The sequence below is a fragment of the Pleurodeles waltl genome, chromosome 6 (assembly GCF_031143425.1).
Source record: "Pleurodeles waltl isolate 20211129_DDA chromosome 6, aPleWal1.hap1.20221129, whole genome shotgun sequence".
Taxonomy (NCBI): Eukaryota; Metazoa; Chordata; class Amphibia; order Caudata; family Salamandridae; genus Pleurodeles; species Pleurodeles waltl.
The window spans coordinates 1712321347-1712336966 of record NC_090445.1 but is presented as its reverse complement, the minus strand read 5'-3'; positions in this window follow the sequence as shown (position 1 = coordinate 1712336966).

Sequence of the window (15620 nt, the reverse complement as noted above, 5' to 3'; positions counted from 1 at the left end):
TACGGAGTCTGAGCTAGAGACCTCATTCCAAGGTAACTAGGGTTGGGGGCTCTTCTCATTGACATGGCATTGGCAGATTAGCTTTAACAACTTAGCTCTCTTTTAGGTTAGAGGTTAGGCTCATTACGCCAGGGTATTAGGACATATTTCACATTTTGTGTCTTCTCATGTTATTGCAAGATGGCGGGGGTCTTTGTATTAATGACTCTTGTCTTTACCATTCTGTTTCTTGCACTGTTCGTTATCCTAATCATTGCAGCCCATGCAACTTATCACAGAATGCAGTTTTGCTAAATAAATCCTATTGAAACTTTACTGCATCTTCATCATTGCCTAAGTTTGATTGAGACATGTCGTTTATGAGAGAAAGGGGTATTCTCCGTTTAACCACGACGATCCCTGAGATTTCACACTCTTGATTCAATGCGTAGAGGCTGCCACAAATCACCTTTTACTGTTTTGGTTTTTGGTGAGGTACTGCTTGTGTGCCGGAAGGATTGGGACGACAGTTGCAACTTGTTGTAGGATTCGCATAGTCGCCTACAAACATAAGTACTGTCTGTAGGAAAGTACCATCTTGCCTGGCATGTTACCCCAATTTTCACTGTATGTATGTTTGTTTTTGCCCTTGTGTAACTGGGATCCTGCTAGGCAGGACCCCAGTGCTCATAGTATGTGCCCTGCATGTGTTCCCTGTGTGGTGCCTAACTGTATCACTGAGGCTCTGCTAACCAGAACCTCAGTGTTTATGCTCTCTCTGCTTTCTAAATTTGTCACTGCAGGCTAGTGACTAAATTTACCAATTCTCATTGGCACACTGGTACACCCATATAATTCCCTTGTGTATGGTACCTAGGTACCCAGGGTATTGGGGTTCCAGGAGATCCCTATGGGCTGTAGCATTTCTTTTGCCATCCATAGGGAGCTCAGGCAATTCTTACACAGGCCTGCCACTGCAGCCTGAGTGAAATAACATCCACGTTATTTCACAGCCATTTTTCACTGCACATAAGTAACTTATAAGTCACCTATATATCTAACCCTCATTTGGTGAAGGTTAGGTGCAAAGTTACTTAGTGTGTGGGCACCCTGGCATTAGCCAAGGTGCCCCCACATCGTTCATGGCAAATTCCCCGAACTTTGTGAGTGCGGGGACACCATTACACGTGTGCACTGCACATAGGTCACTACCTATGTGTAGCGTCACAATGGTAACTCCGAACTTGGCCATGTAACATGTCTAAGATCATGGAATTGTCACCCCAATACCATTCTGGTATTGGGGGGACAATTCCAGGATCCCCCGGGTCTATAGCACAGAACCCGGGTACTGCCAAACTGCCTTTCCGGGGTTTCCACTGCAGCTGCTGCCAACCCCTCATACAGGATTCTGCCCTCCTGGGGTCTGGGCAGCCCCGGCCCAGGAAGGCAGAACAAAGGATTTCCTCTGAGAGAGGGTGTTACACCCTCTCCCTTTGGAAATAGTTGTGAAGGGCTGGGGAGGAGTAGCCTCCCCCAGCCTCTGGAAATGCTGTGATGGGCACAGATTGTGCCCGTCTCTGCGTAGGCCAGTCTACACCAGTTCAGGGATCCCCCAGCCCTGCTCTGGCGTGAAACTGGACAAAGGAAAGGGGAGTGACCACTCCCCTGACCAGTACCTCCCAGGGGAGGTGCCCAGAGCTCCTCCAATGTGTCCCAGACCTCTGCCATCTTGAAAACAGAGGTGCTGGTGGCACACTGGACTGCTCTCAGTGGTCAGTACCAGCAGGTGATGTCAGAGACCCCCTCTGATAGGCTCTTACCTCTCTTGGTAGCCAATCCTCCTTTCTTGGTAGCCAAACCTCCTTTTCTGGCTATTTAGGGTCTCTCCTCTGGGGTATTCTTCAGATAACGAATGCTAGAGCTCACCAGAGTTCCTCTGCACTTCCCTCTTCGACTTCTGCCAAGGATCGACCACTGACTGCTCCAGGACACCTGCAAAACCGCAACAAAGTAGCAAGACGACTACCAGCAACATTGTGCCGCCTAATCCTGCCGGCTTTCTCGACTGCTTCCTGGTGGTGCATGCTCTGAGGGCTGTCTGCCTTCACCCTGCACTGGAAATCCCAAAGAAATCTCCTGTGGGTTGACGTAGTCTTCCCCCTGCTAACGCAGGCACCAAACTTCTGCATCACCAGTCCTCTGTGTTCCCTCTCATCTCGACAAGAGTGGTCCCTGGAACACAGGAGCTATATCCAAGTGACCCCCACAGTCCAGTGATCCTTCAGTCCACGTTTGGTGGAGGTAAGTCCTTGCCTCCCCACGCTAGACTGCAAACCTGTGTATCACGTAATTTACAGCTGCTCCGGCTTCTGTGCACTTCTCCAAGAATTCCTTTGTGCACAGCCTAGCCTGGGTCCCCAGAACTCTGTCCTGCAGTGCTCAACCCTCTGAGTTGGACTCTGATGTCGTGGGACCCTCCTTTGTGACTCTGAGTGGACTCCAGTTCACAAATCTTCTAAGTGTCTGCTCTGGGACTTCTGCGGGTGCTGCCTGCTTCGGTGGGGGCTCTCTGAGTTGCTGAGTGCCTCCTCTGTCTCCTCCTCCAAGGGGTGACATCCTGGTCCTTCCTGGTCTCAAGCAGCACCCAAAAACCTCTACTGCAACCCTTGCAGCTAGCAAGGCTTGTTTGCAGTATTTCTGTGTGAAAACACTTATGTAACCTCCAGAACACCGTGGGACATCTTCCATCTAAAGGAGAAGTTCCAAGCCCTTTTCGTTGTTGCAGAATCCTTGGCTTCTTCCACCCAGAGGCAGCCTTCTTGCACCTTCATCCGGGGTTTCCTGGGCTCCTGCACCCCCCTGGACACTATCGCGACTCTTGGACTTGGTCCACTTGCCTTGCAGGTCCTCAGGTCCAGGAATCCGTCTTCAGTGCTTTGCTGGTGTTTGTGGTTCTTGCAGAATCCCCCTATCGCGACTATTGTGTCCTATTGGGGTAGAAGGGGTACTTTACTCCTACTTTTCAGGGTCTTGGGGTGGGGTATCTTGGACACCCTGACTGTTTTCTTACAGTCCCAGCAACCCTCTACAAGCTCGCATAGGTCTGGGGTCCATTCGTGATTCGCATTCCACTTTTGGAGTATATGGTTTGTGTTGCCCCCTAGACCTATGTTCACCTATTGCATCCTAATGTAATTCTACACTGTTTGCATTACTTTTCTTACTATTACTTACCTGTTTTGGGTTTGTGTACATATAACTTGTGTATATTACTTACTTTCTACCTGAAGGTACTCAATGAGATACCGGTGGCATATTGTCATAGAAATAAAGTACCTTTATTTTTAGTAACTCTGAGTATTGTGTTTTCTTATGATATTGTGCTATATGATATAAGTGGTATAGTAGGAGCTTTGCATGTCTCCTAGTTCAGCCTAAGCTGCTTTGCCATTGCTACCTTCTATCAGCCTAAGCTGCTAGAAACACCTCTATTCTTCTAATAATGGATAACTGGACCTGGCACAGGGTGTAAGTACCACAAGGTACCCACTATAAGCCAGGCCAGCCTCCTACAGAGGGCGGCGGAAGTCGCCCCCCAAACTTATTCAGATGGAAAACCGCCACTCTGGTTTTCCGCCAGCTGGCCCTGTTACGAGTTTTCCGCTGTCTCAGAGGGAAACTCACCACAAAATTGACGCCCGCTCTTAATTGAGCTGGCGGCAACATTGCAGTGCATCAGGTGAGATGGCACCCATCGTGCTTTTCACTGCCTTTGCTTTGCAGGCAGTAAAAAGTGCGACAAGGCTGTCCATGGGGACCCCTGCATTGCCCATGGCAGGTGCATGGGCAGTGCAGGAGCCCCCATGGGGCACCCGGCACCCCCTCTCTGACAGCATTTGCATGGTGGTGGGACTGCCATGCAAAGGCTGGTGGAGAGGGGGTCGTAATCCAGAAGGCAGTGCTGCCATGGCGGATTAAGACCATAGGCACCGCCAGGCTGTCAACCAGCGGCAACCTGGCAGCATTGATTGTCTGTCCGTGGCAGCTCCACCACGGTCATAATATGGAGGCGGACCGTTGCCTTGGCGGCGGGCCAACCACCATCGCAAGTCTGGCAGACCCAGGACAGCCAGACTCATAATAAGGGGCCATAAGTCCTAACTTTGACTAAGAATAAAATGTAATAAACATAAAGTTACCAAGTGACAAAAGTCTGGGGCAGTGCCTGAATTTGCATCTTGTTCTGGGCAGGTGTAACATCGCCATGTACTGCCCACTGTACCTTGCCTTTATCGACCTGCCCACTGCATTTGATTGCGTTAATCAAAACAAGTTATGGTTGCTCTTGCTGGATATCGGGGTCAAAATCTCTTTGATCAGTTTTCTCCACACACGTCATGTCAACTTGTCAGCCAGAGTTCATTATGGCACTGAGGGGGAAGTGACTAACTCTTTTGATCTTTCTCGGGGAGTATTGCAGGGTTGTATCCTGGCCCTGCTATTGTTCACTCTCTATATTAATAATATTTCCTCCTCTAGCTAATACTTCTGTTGCTGTCTCGTGCTGGGGAGGACCAACATTCCAGCTTCACTATATGCGGATGATGTGATACTCATGGCCCGCTCACCAAATGCTCTTCGAAAACTTGTAGGGTCTTTTGGATCTGTCATGGGTGGATTGGATCTAGTTATCAACTTTAGTAAGTCCCATGTTGTGGCTTGTGGCCCAGGCAAAACCAACATCTTGAATTTACCCATCAGTAGTAACATCCTGACCGGGGGTAATAGTTTCCCTTTTCGGGTACTTGGCGCACTCAGGTTCAAAACACTTGTCTGAAGATGTCCAAACCTGCAGACGCCATATTTAACTTTCCGAAGCCCCCAGGCTGCGCTACTATGGTACCTTTACTTTAATTCCACAATGATCAATGTCTTCCAGCGGCTTTATATGGGGCAGGTTTGTGGGTTTATTCTAATTCATCATTGCTCCAGTGATTTCAGTCTGGGAAATGGCTCTTCCAGGCGGCTGAGATTCCATTGTAGGGGCTAAATCTACTTCCAGCTCTCCTGATGGTGCTTCGCCACCCAATGGTTGTCAATCTAATTCCCCAAGAGTACTTAGAGCCTCAAATCTATTAGATAAGAATCTCGAGCATTGGGGGGCTGGGGCTGGAGAGGGCTACACACCCTGGATCATTGTATCCTTTCGACACAGGAGTTATGAGTCTCAGTTATGATGTCTTCAGACAGATCCAATCTCCACCCGAGTGCTTCTTTAGCGAACGTACGGCCTTGTTTAACAATGACGTATGGGATTCGGAATGCCGCATTTGTAGTCTAGGTACATGCTCCAGTAATATTATGCATGGAGTACAGGCCGGGGGGACTTGGGGCTTGAGTACTCGATATCTCAGGGATGGTGACCCTCTTGAAGTCTTTATTAGCTCTGTGACTCTTTTCCGCATGCCTTTGGTGGGGGATGGGAATTCTTGAAGTTGCACCCAGGTCGATGCTTAGGCCCCCACCCTGCTCTGGTGGGATGACTGTTGCCAAAGATTGCACCTGTGCAGTAAGCCCAGACACTGGACCTTCTCCTGATACCAACATCACGCCAGGCATCTTGCCTAGAGCTAGAAAACCATCAACCTTCTCTTCTAGGGACTCCACCTTTCTAATACCAAAGAGCATAGTTGAACCACTTCTCTGAAGTGGATTTCAATTTGACTGAGTCTATCATGGAGTTTGAGAGAAAGCTTCAATGTTATGGCAACGAGGTGCTGTTCTTGGGGGCGAGAAGCTGCAAAGGGCAGCTGTAGAGTGGCGCAAGGGGAGTGCACACAAAAAATGTGAGGACCAAATTAAGGTTCCAATGTGGCTTGACAAAAGAAGTGGGAGCAAACACATGCTGGAGCCCCTTCAAAAAACACATCCCAGCTGGTTGTTTTAAAAATGAGGGCTGGTCTGGCAACCATAATAAGGGTGAAAGAACTGAAAGGTACCCTTTACTGTGTCCAAAGCAAAGCCTTGCCAGGAAAGAGACAAATAACAGAACCTCAGATAACTTGGCCTGGAGGGGGTCAATCCGATGTGTGCGACACTAAACCACAATTTTGTCCCAGTGGAAGGTGTGTACAGTTTTTGTTGAGGAGCGTCTGGCTGACAAAATGACATCAAACACTTCCAGGGGAAGGCCAAAGGTGTTCAGCTGTTGCAACTCAATCTCCATGTATGGAGGTGCAGATGTCAAAGGCCCGGGTGCAAAACCCCGCTCTGTTGCTGCCACAGCAGATCCTCCAGGATGGGCAGCCTGATCAGAGGATAGATGCTGAAGCATGGGAGCTCTGGATACTATACTCTGCGTGCCCAATCGCAGGATGAATTGGCCCCAGTGGGTTCTCATGTTCTTCAGAATGTGGGACAGGAGAGGAATCGTCAGGAAATCCCAGGTTCGACGCTAGGCAGAAGGAGTATCCTTGCGAGAGGCACCTTGGAAACTTCAGCACACTGGAAGCTGACATTGTGCATTCTCTGTGATGGCAAAAAGATGGAGCTAAGTTTCTCCCCATTTGCAGCAGATCCAGTAGGCATTGACGACTGAGCTTTTGCCTTTTGACATTCAAAGATCTTACTAGCTAGTTCACCACCAGGAAACTGCATTGATAGTCCAGCCATTTCCAGATGTGCAGAACCTCAAGGGTCCACATCTCCAATCACCCTGTTTGCTGCAATACCATATGGTCTTTGAGCACTCGTACCAACCTCCTTTTAATGGACTGAAGGTAGACTTTCAATACTAAGCAGAAGGCCCTGAGCTCCAGAAGGTTGATATGGAGCCAGGCCTCCACCATAGACCAAAGAACTCTGATCATCAACTCTCCGATTTGGCCACCCCAACTCAACTCCAGTGGAGGGGAGGGTGTGAAAAAGAATCACTTGTGACTTGGTGACCTTGATAGTGAACCCCAAAAATGATAGGTTAGCTGTAATCCGGAGGTAGTTGACGAATGCCTGGGACAAGCCCACCATCAACAGCCAATCATTGAGGTAGAGGAAGACGGGGACCCCTGGCCTCCAAAGGTGTGTTGCTACCACCACTATTATTTTGGTGAAAACCAGAGGGATACTGGTGAGACTAAAGGGAAGCTCAGTGAACCTGAATTGCTCCTGTCCCACCATGAACCACAGGTAGCGCAAATGGGCCTGCAGAACGGGTATATGGAAATAAGCGTCCTGCAAGTCCAAAGCCATTCATTCTTTCGGGACGAGGGCAGACAAGAACTGTGGGAAGTGAGCATCTTAGCACAGGTCCAAAATAGGACAAGGTCCTCCGTCCTTCTATGGCACCAGGAAGTAGTGAGAGTAACGACCATGACCCAGTTCTGTTGTGGGCCCAAAGGGCTTTCTTGCTGTTAAACCAACATCTGGTCTTCCCTGGTTATGTGGGTGGTGGAGGTTTTTCAGTGGCCTGGAAGGGTACGACACAACCCTTCTGGTTAATCTGTAGATTCTACCTGTCTGACGTCATTGCCTCCTTCCCAGGAAGAATTGTTGGAGCCTGCCTCTCACCTGGAGCTGTGCTCCACGATGGCAAATTAAAGGGGCTTGTCAGGTGAGGCATCGGGGAGGGTATAGAAAGAGGGGAGGAGGGGAGAACAGGGGGTAGAAGACTGGCTCAGTGATGCTGACCAAGGGGTCTGTGAGTGCTACTGCCATGAAACTGAGCACTTTGTTGAGGCTGTGTAATAAGTAACACTTTATTGTTCTATTCATTAAGTGTGTTACAATATAAAATACAGTGATGAATGGGATCCATTGAAACAGTAAAGCTTCTTGGCTTGTGGCAGCGAAGAGTTCTCAGTGTTCGTGGTCAGTGTCCCGGCTCTAAAACTGAATCCTATTTTGTACAAGTATGCAAGAGGTGGCTTAACAAATGTAGGACGTTTGGCAATTAGCTCCGTCTAAGACAATAAGGATTCATGTTGTCCAAGTGAAGGGAGTGCTTTGTATAAGAAGAAACCCTGTGCAAGTGTGAGTAAAACACAGTGAGTAAGCCAGAAATTCAGGTCCATTGCAACGATTAATGGGGAAGATACTTTGCCCCCATCCTTGGTGGAGACCAGAGATCACGGCTGAGGAGGCTGTGCTGACTGGTAAAGTTCTTTCTTTGAAGCCTGATTGGCTCCCTGAAGATATTTTACTGTTCGAGGGATTGCTTGAGGGTCCCCAGAGTTAAACATGCTCATATTGCTTGTCTGCGGGAGGGCACCCCAGCCTGGTTCCAGAAGACCCTGAGCCAGTGGTAGCGCAGATTTGAAGTAGACCCGCAGAGGCAGAAGGTGTGGATTGCTTCTTCTTTTGGTGGCTGCACAACCTACAGGGGGCTTCACCTGCTGCCCTTAGCAGGGTGCTGCGTGCACTCTAGTAGGGAGGACACCAAGGCGATGTTTTAAGAAGGTTCCCTCAATCCTGCTGCTGAAATCTTCACCCAAATATGGTTGTGGTTTTAACACTGTGTAACTATTTAGAACCATCCATGCGTGGGCACGGTTCTTAAGGGAAGCCTTGTCCTCTAGGGATGAGGTTAGTTTTGACATTTTGCTGGTTGCCCTTCAAAATGACTTAAGGGTGGGCATTGCGGACCATAGCTGGGCTAGTCCGAGTTGGTCAATGGACTCTAAGGTATTCTCCAGCTGCTGAGTGGGTTTATTAATTTCCAACCAGACGCTGTGATTTAAGGTATTCGTTTCTGCGGACTTGAGCCTGTAGCACGTGATGACGAATGCTGCGCTTCTGGCTATTGTTTGTTTGGCTAGACCAAATTCTAGCCTGATCTGGGCGGCCGAGGTATGTCTGGGTAGGTGGGATATTTCCCTGTAGATTTTGATGACAGTGTTGTCCAGAGTGGTTGAGGCCCTCCTTAAAAGGGATTCACTTCCATACCTCAGAGTCGGGACTGTCTTCGCCCTAGCTATTTCCAAAACAGGGCTGCACAATAGCCCATTCAGGTTCCTAAAGAATGCCCTGAGACTTGCTGCCAGGGCAAGCCCTTTTCTCTTTATTTTCTCCCTATACAACTTGAAGTTTCCTTTATTGCCGATAGTGAGACTGAGATGTTTGCAATCAGTGACTTCTTCGACCTTCGTGGTACAAGAACCAACTAATTTTACTGCTTGTTCTTCTGCAGCAATGTATGATTTTGGTTCTCTTGGTGTTAACTGTCAGGCCATTTCTTGACAAATAATTGTGGGCGGCGTTCAGAAGGCATTGCATCCCCACCTTGGTCCGACTGGTCAGCACTAATTCATCAGCATACAGCAAGTTTGAGAGGGGAATAGTGCAGAGCTTCGGAGTGTGAGAGTTAACTGAAGCCAATGATGAGTAGAGATCCACCAAAAATAAATTAAAAAGTGTTGGGGCCAAGACACACCCCTGCTTTAGCCCCTGAGATGTGGGGATGTCCCTGGAGAGGTTATCCCAGTTGTCCAGCTTTATTCTAACCCAGGTGCCCATATTCAAATTTCGATTGCTCTTAAGAACATGGGCAGGACACCCCAATTCTTGAACTTGCTCCTCAGCAGATTTCGTGGGACGCAGTCGAACGCCGCTTTGTAGTCGATGTAGCATAGACACATTGGTTGTTTAGTTGTTTTTGAAGCTTCAGGCAGCTAGGTCAGTGCCTTGATGCTTTCCAGGGTCCCAGTTATTTTTGTTAACCCTGTCTGGTTGATCAGGATAATTGAAGTGACATTAGCCCAGTCAAGGAGCCATTCCAGAAGAACGCCCACATAGTATTTCGCTGCGTTATCGATGAGGGTTGTCGATCTCTAGTATCGGGTTTTGACTTGTCGCCTCCCTTAAAGATTGGAGAGAAGGTAGATCCTTCCAGGAGGTTGGGATGGTGGCGCCTGACAGAGCATGAGTAAATGGAGGGGCCATGTACCCGGCCCATTTAGCTGAATTTATCTTTTAGATGGCCTGGGGTGTTCAGTTTGGGCCAGACGCACCTGTGCGTCTGCCTTTACTTATCTGCTGTTTCACCGTGTCCTCATCTGGGGTTCGCTCCTCCTCTAAGACAATGGGTGGATGATCTGGGGGCTGTTGCTTGTCAGCTGAGGCCCCCTTGGGCTGCCCGGTGCATTTACTGCGTTTGTAGAGTTGTTGAAGTGAGAGGTAAGGAAGGTCGGCCCAGGCTTCTTCAGACAGATGTGATCCTGGACATGTCGGCGCTTTGTCTTTAGAGTGTTTACAGATCACAAGAAGAAATTCACATCATGGTGCTTTATATCCCACATGAGCTTAGCCCAGACGCTGTCCGCAATTTCCCTCTTTTTGGTCCATATGGCTCTTTTTAGCTCCTTTCTGTTGCACCTAAGGTCAAATATGAAAATTTCATTTTGGTGGAACCGATGTACTTCTCTCGGCTCCATTAACCTCCCTTTTCACTGTCTTTATTTTTCTACTAACACTTGTTCTGACTTTGTCCTGGAAGGTCTGTTGACATTTGAGCTGTGTGGGGGTTGACTTTTGAGGCTTGTTGTTCAGAGAAAGATGTTATGAATATTTCCTAGTTGCATGTTGGAGAATTCCTATCAGTATGGGCCAACTTGAAGTGGTTTCCAGCTTCTTGTTCCAGGAAGTCTATGTTGGATGCTGGCCATTTTACCCTCCTTAGGTCAGGCAGGTAGGTTGATCCCGGAGAGGCTACAGTGGGTGTGTTCATGGTCACCACAAGAGCGAGTTCTGGGGCAGGTGGTTGCTCTCTGTTCTTTCCCCCATTCTAAAAGAGCATATTTGTTGTAATAGGGGCAAGGAACCGAAGGCGTAATCAATCAGGGAATTACTGCTGGTGGGTGGCGAATTGCCATGGAAATGGCCATTAAGGGCCCGTAGGCCCAGATGTTCCAGTTTGCAGGAGGATTAGGTCCCTTTGGTCCCTCCTCCTCATCTCTTTTACTGACTGTACTGGAATGTCCCATTGACGCGCTTGTGCCTCGATCATCTCACCTGTTGGAGAGGAGCCTAGTCGGTAGGTGTTAAAGTCGCCGGTGACTATGATCAGGGGTGTGGATGGAGTGTTCCTCATCTGAGGAGGCTGCCACAGAGCTTCTTCAACGTGTCTGTGAGATCTTTGTGGTTAGGCGGTGCGTACAGATTTACTAATGTCACTGAGAGCCCTGTGGTTGCTGCTCGCCCTTTCTACACTACTAAGTGTAGTATTTGTCTGTTGTCCGAGTCTGTGATGTGCTCCTTTGTGCTGACTTTAATAGATGTAGACAAATGCATTGCGAGACCCCTCTTGCTGCGTACAAATATTTATTTGTTTGGTCGCCGAGATTACATGATATGCGAAGCCTGGGATGGGGATCGGTTCTTGAGCTCCAGGTCTCCTGTAAGGCAACCACCGAAAAGGTTTGAAGGTAGGATATGAGATCCTCGTCTTCGAGTTTGCTGGCTAAGCCGTGAATATTCCAAAACCAGTATAGGAGGCTGGCCCTCTATGTAGTGTGCAAAGCTAGCACACTGTGCAGGGGGTCCAGACAACCATGTGTTGGTTTCCAGAGGTAAAATCAGATCACCTAATGCTCCAATATTTGAGGTAGCTGGTCGAGCAGTTAGGCTAATCCAGGAGATGTGCTAAGCATTTGTTGTACTCACAATATCAACCATGCACTACACACACTCAATGAATAACTCAGGACCAGAATTTATGAAAATACTTCAGATTTTTATATAATTTTAAGACCAGAATGGTTAAGATATGTTAGGTCCTTTTTGTGTTATGGTTTTTCAAAGTTTTAATAAAGTTAGTCTTTCTGTGCATAATTGCGCACCATAGGAATCAATAGGCAGTCACTTAAAAATGCATTACAAATCATACAGTTGAGTTACCAGCCTCTTCTTTTGCAGGATGGTCGATGAGGGTGGTGGGTACACTGTGCCAGCTGGAGAGCCTCGAGCGGCTCCCGGTTTTGGCAGGAGCAGAGCTGAAAAGTCTCTTGGCACAGGCACAGGGCCACTTAGAGGGGCCACCTGGAAAGGAGATGGTCTGCAAGGTTAAAGGTGGTGCCTTGGGGTCCCCTTAGGCTGTCGAGGTCGCAATGGTTTATGGACCCATGGCACACAGCTAGTTCCGCGATGCAGGGCTCAGGGTGGCCGGACGTAGGACGAGATTGAGGTCTTGGAGGCTGGGTGCACTGGAGCCCTTTAGAGCAGAAGGTAAGTCTTCTTCCTAGGGTCTTGCAGGTCGACAAGGGTTCTCCGGTAGGAGGTATGGGGTATTACTGAAATTCCCTTGACTGGGGCTTCCTCCTGGTCCAGTTGCAGCTCTGGGTGAGCTGTTTTTGTGCACTGACCAGTACCCAGGGTATTGGCACAACTCAGCCACGGGAGGGCGCAGTGCCACCAATGTTGGCACACTTGTAGGTCTCGTCCGGGCTGTCGTTGGTGTGTCGTCGGGGTTGGCTGCGACTTCCGGTTGCGAAGATATAATCTGGTCTTTGAAGTGACCCTCATTGGTTTGCTGGTTCCTTATAGGTTTCTTTGGTTTCTTGAGTGGTGCCTCCACTCAGGAGGGAGATCTCAGGCTTTTTGCGAAGCCTGGAGGTCCTCTGGGGCTTTTGAGGTTGGTCCAGTGATCAGCTCCTCCGCAGCGTTGATTCTCGGGACTCAGGTGCAGCAAGCAGAGGACTTGGAGCCTCATGTGGTGCAGCAGGTCCTCTGTTCTCGTGCTTTCGGGTTGTTTGGTGTTGTCTTCTTTTCTTCCTGATGAATCTAGTTTCTTGGTCTACGGGAGCCCACTAAATACTGAATTTAGTGCCCAGTTTAGGGGGAACCTGGTAGTGTCCAATGGGATACTTACCCTGGAGTGGCTACACCCACTGCAGTGACCACTTCCTGTGGGAAGGGTCACTACCCTAAACTTCATTGGCTATTTTTCTGCCATCCAACATGGAGGGAAATGAAATGGAGGGTCCACTTCGCCTGCAAGCCCCTAGGGGTGGTGCATGCTCAGGGAAACCCCTCCTTCTACCCTTTGTGTAGTTTCCCACCTTAGCTCCAGCCACAAAAGTGGGGGTTGACAACTGGGGAAGCCATCTGTTGCTAACAGCAGGCTTGGGGGCTCGAGTTTCAAGGGAAGTAGTCTTTTGAAGCTCACCAGCAGAGGTGTTGCACATTCCTGAGGTAGGGGGTGTTAGCTCCTCCGCTGAGGAAGGGCATTGTCCTACAAACCAGAGACAGGGCTCTCCCCCAAGGTTTGTATATTGGTTGTCTGGAGGTGGAATGCTGAATGGAACCATGCCAGTTAGGTCAGCTTTTGCGGGGGAACCTCTAAGGTCACCCCTGGGTACAGTTAGGGCTAAATCCAATACTGGCACCAGTTTGGATTTAAAATTCTGAGTTGTTTGACACCACACAGACCAGGGTTCAGAGTGGCCATCGTGTAACTGGAGAACTCGTGTTTGACCAGTGTACAGTCAAAAAGGCCTTTAGCTCATAGAACGAGCTGGCAAGAGTGGCTGGTAGCGTGCTCAGTTTTTCCAGTATTGGAGAGCAGGTACACCTTGGGGTTAGCTTTCTAATGTCTTCTTGGGCCCTTCTAATGAGAGTGTATTTAGGTCAGATTTTTTGCTATTGATCCCAGCCATGTGGGTGGCGATGGTGTTCAACATCTCTATTTGAATGTCCATTTTTGCTGAATGATAATCCATGGCATTGACCATGGACTCTATGCTCTTGAACGTGGAAGGCCAGACTATTGTGTCTGGGGGAGAGTTGTTACTTTTTGCTGTGGCCTCTGATTTGGGGGTCCCTACTATTGGATTCACCTTTTCTAGATGAGCCTCCCTCTCGACGTTAGTAGCGTCGGAGGCTACGATCTCATCCCACACTTCCTGTGTCAGATAGGAGGTCTCCACGCATCTTATGTGCACCTGTGAGGTCGCATGTGATGTGCGTCTTTCTTCTGGATCTTTTCCACGTATTTCTGTTGGCATTTGATTGCTGGCTCCCTCCGGCTGGAGGGGAACTAAGATAGAAGTTGTTGCTTTGGATTCCTTTAGGATAGCTGGCTCCACTGGGCCAGAGGAGAACATGCTTGGAGGAGGGGTGAAAGGGGCGAGAATGCACTGCCATCCTCTGATACTGAAGTTCTATCTGCCCTAGAGGCAGAGATTGGCTGGTTGGACTGGTGGTAAAATCTCCAGATACCGCTGGGTCCATTGCCCCGCTTGCTATGCTTCCAGGGCTTGCTATGCTTCCACGGCACCCTTCTTTTGCGTTTTCTGTTACATCTTGCTCGCCCAAGGTTGAAAATCAGAGGGTAGCTGGGCCTGCTGCTGTCGAAGCTAGCGCGTGCGGGATCTGGCTGGTTGGGCTAACACTAGGACTAATTGTTAAATCAGTGATCTCGTCCGTGTCTAGAGTCCTACGTCCCAGGGCCCATATTTGTAAAACATGGTGCAAACTGTGATAACACAGTGGTGCGCCATTTTTATTTTAACACCGGGTACCACCATTCCATAAAGCTACCCGTGCACCATATTTATGAAATGATGCACAATGGCGATAAGGAATGGCTAGCATCACAAAAAAAAGATGCTAGCTGGTGGGGGATGGCGTTAGGAGAAATGACGCTTGTGGGTCAGAAATGACATTAGCCTGGATGGCAGCAACATTTCTGCAGCTAGTCAGCCTATTGTCATTTTCTGATACACAAGCAGCCCAAAAATTACTCCTATCTAAGTATAGACAGGAGTCATTACCTCTAGCCCAACGCCCACCACAGGGGACCAATGTCCCCAGGGCAACCCCAACATACCCAGTGCCAGGCAGGGGGTTCCATGTAAGGCCCCCCGTGGCCCACAACACTTACACACGTATACTTACTTGCAACTTACCTGGGATGGGCTCCCTCCTCCTGTACTGTCCCTGTGGTGTGGGTGGTGGTGTTGCTGGGTATCTTTGTGCCCATTCCATTCCCCATGGAAATGGGCATACCTGCACTTCTAACTTCATTAGGAGCGCCTTGGTCCATCTAGGTGGTAAACTGGGATTTGAAACTATCTGGTGTGCTCAATAGAGGAGGCAAGGCCATAAGAGGGCATTGCTGCGTAGTCCTCGTTTGTACTATTTATTGTTGGCATTAGGGGGTTGGCAGGCCCTCACTATCAGATGTGTCTCAGAGGATGGCCAGGTTCGCATCCCTCAGAAATTGAAGTTTAGAGGTGATTTTTTGGTTGGTTGTCAAGGCAAGCTGCCTGCCCTGAATGGTAGTGGGTTGTTGCGTGAGCTTCCTCAGCTTGCTTCCTTGCCGCAGTGAACTTCAAGCTTTCGTTCACTGTAGGAGGCTGGACTGGCTTGTAGTGAGTACCAAGGGGTACTTGCACCTTGCACCAGGTTCAGTTATCCCTTATTAGTGTATAGGGTGTCTAGCAGCTTAGGCTGATAGATAATGGTAGCTTAGCAGAGCAGCTTAGGCTGAACTAGGAGACGTGTGAAGCTACTACAGTACCACAAGTGTCACTTGCACAATATCATAAGAAAACACAATACACAGTTATACTAAAAATAAAGGTACTTTATTTTTCTGACAATATGCCAAAGTATCTTAGAGTGTACCCTCAGTGAGAGGATAGGAA